We start from the raw sequence: 5615 nt of genomic DNA on the forward strand, positions 1-5615 counted from the left end.
GGTATTGGACGGGAGAGTATCGAGCAGTAATCGCCTTCAAATCTGGTAATACAGAGATACCTAAATATTTCTTTTTGGGGTCTGAGCATGGGATTACTAGATACTGCAGACAACGGTCAGCCTGCTATCACTACGGGGCATACAATCACATACGCAGATTTTGTTCTACTTCGCTTTGCTCGCGGTGCGGTGTAAGAGGGCATGAGGCGGTGGCCTGTCACAAAGGGATTTGCTGTAACTTATGTGGAAAGACTGAGCATGTTTATTATAGGCTCCTTCCGACACTATCGCTGTCTTTACCTGGCTATACTGTCTTCGTTAAACCAGCCTCTAAATCTTTGTCTGGTGGAAGGGCCATGGGTGGTTTAGCTATCTTAGTCTCTATGCATAAATCCCTGAAGTCAGAAATTTTGGATACTCCGCCTAACTCAAACATTTTGGTGGTATCTGTGTGTAGGCCCCTTTCTTTTATTTTGGTGAATGTATGTTGCCCTCCCAAGGATTCACATGGCTCTGAGGTTTCCACGTTGGATGTTTTAGACCAGGTGATTTCGGATTTGCTGGAGGGACACCCTGGTCTCCCTCTTTTACTACTTGGGGACATGAATGCTAGAATACAGCAAAATAATATCATTATGGGAGATAGATTGGGTTTAACCCTGGAAGAGCTTAACTATCTCCCAGAGAGATTTTTGGCTAATGCTGGAGTTAACAAAGCTGGTATAATTTTATTTAGTCTGATCTACAAATACCATCTTTTTATTTGTAATGGCCTAAGCCCGGACCCAGATTCTGCTTCTTTTACTTTCCTTGGTCATAGGGGTAACAGTGTTATTGACTTTATGTTGGCTTCATCCTCTTTTTTGTCATATTTTCAGTCTTTTAAGATGTTATGTAGACCAGAAAGTGATCACATGCCAATTTCTGCGGTTATTTCTTTGCCTTTTGGCAATCGGTTAAAAAATAAAAATCTAAATGCTGTTTCTCCTTTGGCATGTGAAAGAAGACTACGTTGGTCAGACAAACTTCAGGACCAAGTGTCCTGTTTTTTGGAATCTCCAACTTTGTTATTGCTTAGAGATACTCTTTTTGAGGCCCCAAACGCTTTGGCTATTTACAATCAAATTACTGAAGCCCCGGGTCTGGATATGTTACCAGGCAATATTTTCAAACATAATCTGGACTGGTGGTGCAAAATTCTTGCCAAACTATTTTCCCATATAAATCACTCTGGAGATTTTCCCCAGGGATGGGAAGATAGCATAGTGGTACCTATCCATAAGAAAGGCTCTAAACAAGACCCTAAAAATTTCAGACTCATTAGCCTTCTCAGCATAGTGGCTAAACTTTATTCTAAGTACCTACTACGTAAATTAGAGGCATGGGCTTATGATAATTCGATTACACAGGTCTGCAAAAAAAAATTTTTGGACAGCTGTTTTGGTTTTGTTGACTGATTCTTACGTTTTTTGGTGCGCTGAATCCAAAAACGATAGCAGTTTTGTCCTGGTATGTCAGGTTTTCGAACAAACGGGTGGTCATAGTTTTAAAAAATCTCTTAAGGCAAATATTTTATTTACATGAAAAATATTAACTCATTTGCACAGGTGACAACAAAATTAACACCACACTCAAGTAGATTGCTTGTGAAATCGTCTTTTTTTAAACTCTAAACTTCTTTTTGAGCTTTTCCTCTTGTAGGTGGCTTCCGGAAGATCCCTATACAACATCCAGCAGTAGTCAGCCATCATCGTTACACTCCATTTCCCTTGATACCTTCTTTTCATTTCTTTTATATCTTGATGGAAACGTTCTCCCTGCTCTTCACTCACTACTCCCACATTTCCAGGAAAATAGTCAAGGTGTGAGTTGAGAAAATGGACTTTTAAGCTCATGGAGCAACCAAGCTTGTGGAATGCTTTCAACATTGTTTCCACCATTTCCTTGTCATTTGGGTCCTTTTGGTTTCCCAAAAAGTTATTTATGACCACAGTAAAGGCAACCCATGCTTCTTTTTGAGTTGGAGTCACTGAACTGATGAAGTCTTTGTTGGATATGAGTTTTCTAATATCCGGGCCAACAAAAAAACCCCTCTTTCAGTTTTGCCTCCGTTAAACCTGGAAACTTGGATCCCAAGTACTTGAAGCATTCGCTATCTTTGGGAAGTGCCATAACAAATTGCTTCATTAATCCTAATTTTATATGGAGTGGTGGTAATAAAACCTTCTCAGGGGGTACCAATGTATCACTGAGAACATTCTTTTCACCAACAACTAGACTTCTTGGTGGCCAATTTTTTTTGCTTCCAGTGATTTTGTCGGTCTCTACTGTCCCATAAACATAGAAAACAAGGGTATTTGGTGTACTCAGCCTGTTGTCCCAGCAGCATACACAATACTTTTAAATCCCCACATACCAACCAGTTTTGGTTTTGATAACCCACTTTCTTGAGTACCAACTCCAAGTTCTCATAAGTCTCCTTCAAGTACACCGAATGAGCAACAGGAATGGACGCATAACAGCCACCATTGTGAAGTAAAACTGCTTTTAAGCTTCTTTTGGAAGAGTCAATGAAAAGCCTCCATTCAGAAGAATCATACTGAATGTGGAACTGAGCCATCAACCCCTCTAAATCAGAGCAAAACACCAAATTGCCCTCATGAAAAAAGTGAGACAGAAAGTCTTTTTCCCGATGTCTGTACCATGCAAAAGATGTACCTTCCATCAACAAATTTTTGCTTTTAAGTCTAGAACCAAGTAATTCAGCAGATTGCTTAGGTAGATCTAGGTCTCTCACCAAATCATTGAGTTCCTCTTGCGAGAAAAGTTTTGGTTCGTCAACTTCAACATCTGAAGAACTTGATCCATCTTCAGGGTGAGGTACAGTTCCATTCTCGTCAGGACAATTGACTTCATCCAGGTTTGTAGGAGGGTCAGGCACAGGGATGTCTGGACCATGGGGAATAGCACGAATAGCAGAAGGAAGATTGGGATACGTGATGGTGCACTTCCACTTTGAATTGTACCCCTTCACATCACAGGAACAGAAATAACAATCATCACTATGATTCTTTGGCTCACGCCACATCATAGGAATTCCAAATCGAAAAGCTTTTATCTTGCCTTTTGACCAATTACGAAGATCTTCGATGCACCGCTTTCATACTTTATGAGGAGCCCAGACTTTATCTTGGTCACCAAGTTTTAATTTAAAATAAACGAAATAAACTTTCTTAACAAAATCCGTAATATTCAACTGCTGCTTTTTCACGATGAACTCTCCACATATGAAACAAAAACTGTCAGGTGAATTTACATACTTTCTTGGAGGCATTGCACTAATTTTGAACCACACAGACAATAGCAGGATGACGACTAAAATGAAATACAAGATTGTGGAGGAAAGAACATGTCTGGGCATGCCCTAGCAAGCACACTCAACAATGCAGTGATCACCATCAGGACCAATAAATATGTATTTTCATGTTTTTGGGAGCACTGGCAGTGAAAATAAATTTGTTTTTCCATGTTCAGTTTTTTTTCCCCCAAGTATGATGAGTTTGAAATTTAGTGATTTCCAGCTACCTGTTTGACCAAGGCACATTACGATTGTGAAAAAACCTGACGTCCCAGGAAAAAATGGTGGTCATTTTCGAATTCAGCGCAACAAAAAACATAAGAATCAGATAAAATTATGAAAACAGCTTTTTGGTTGCAGACCTGTGCTATTGCTGGAGAGCAGGCCTGCTTCCAAAAGGGTAAGTCTATGTTGGATCACAGCTTTGTAACCCACCACCTGATTCACAAATATACTCAGATTGGTCATAAAAGATTATACGCTGTTTTTGTTGATCTTACTGCGGCTTTTGATTCCATAAATAGAACACATCTTTGGCAGAAGTTGTCTGCAACAAATATTGATAGAAGACTTCTTTTTTTAGTACAGAAGATTCACATGAATACCAATTTAAGAGTCAGACTTGGAACATCAGGTATGCTCTCTGAGAAAATTCCCACTGATAAGGGAGTTCGTCAAGGTTGCTCATTGGCTCCCTTCCTTTTTAATTTTTATATAAATGACATTGTACATGTTCTTCAAGGTCCGGAGTTTTTCCCCCCACTGATTGGGGATACTAGACTTTCAATTCTTTTGTACGCTGATGATATTGCCTTATTTTCCATTACTTCTATTGGGCTACATAGGTTGATGTCCAGATTGAGCTCCTTTTGTGTTCAGGAAAAATTGTCCATAAATTATAACAAGACCAAAGTGGTGCTTTTTGGAAAACAAAAAAAGAAGCACATATGGAGAATTGATGATAATCATATTGAACAACTTAGAGCATTTAAATACTTAGGGGTTATTTTTAATGCCCAACTCGCTTGGTCTTCCCATTTAAATATGGCCAAGCTTAAAGCTGTTCACACATCTCAATCCCTACTACACTTTATGAGATCTAAAGGAGGCAATCTGGTGACTCCCGCGATAGAGGTTTTCGCTAAGAAAATAATCCTCCAAAAGATCTTTGGTGCAGAAATTTGGGGTTATTCTAAAACCTCTATTTTAGAATCTGCCCAAAATGCATTTATATGTTCATTGTTATATGTCCCTAGGCAAATTTTATCCCCTCTTCTTAGAGCGGAGGTAGGTTTAATCTCCATAGAAGCCCATTGTCATACTGCATTGGCCCTGTACTGGTACAAATTAGCAGCAATGGATGATTCCTGCCTTTCCAAGATCTGTTTTAAAGAACAAATTTCTAACCCTGCTCAGTTGTCCTGGGCTATTTTGGTAAAACAGATCTTGGTTAAATATGATATTGTCACAGATTCTTTGCCTTCTTATTTGTCCAAAAATGTGAAGGCCTTGGTAAAACATAAGATCCATCTCTACCACATGAGACGTGACCTGTGTGACATCTCTATTTCATCTTTTTCATTTTGGCTTCCATTGTATAAGCTATCCTTTGTTACAGAAAATTATCTATCCTATCTAACAGTGCCAGCATTGCATAGAGCTTTTACTGCTCTGCGCTTTCAATGTATGCAGTCTTCTGTCCTTGAAGGAAGATATAAAAATACTTCCTATCACCTCAGGACTTGTATTTGTAATTCAGGTGATATAGAGGATGTTTCTCATTATTTATTAAAATGTCCTCTATATGACCTCCCTAGATCCAAATACCTAGCTAATATTATCTCTTTGTTCCAAGGAAGATCCATCTCAGCCCTGATTTGTTGGTTCCTTGCTGACTCAAACCCTGAGATCACTTATAAAGTGGCTAGCTTTGCCCTTGTGGCAAAGAAGATCCGTGCTAATTTTCTGTTGTCTAAATCTTAAAGTTTCTTCCTTTTCTTATTAGCCGGTAAGATCTTGAAAATTATTGAAGCCTGTTCCATTTTGGAACCACTTTAATATTCTACGTTTTTAGCCTATGTTGGATTGCAATTCTTCAGTTTCATTGTATGTGTGTGGAGGGTTGAATTGTTATCGTTTGTTTTATATGTGCTTTTATGCTTTTATATTGTAATGACCAATTGGTTATATAATAAATTTCATTCATTCATTCATTCATTCATTCATTCATTATAAGTGCCCCGACGCATACTACAAC

This window comes from Tiliqua scincoides, chromosome 9 (assembly GCF_035046505.1).
Source record: "Tiliqua scincoides isolate rTilSci1 chromosome 9, rTilSci1.hap2, whole genome shotgun sequence".
Taxonomy (NCBI): Eukaryota; Metazoa; Chordata; class Lepidosauria; order Squamata; family Scincidae; genus Tiliqua; species Tiliqua scincoides.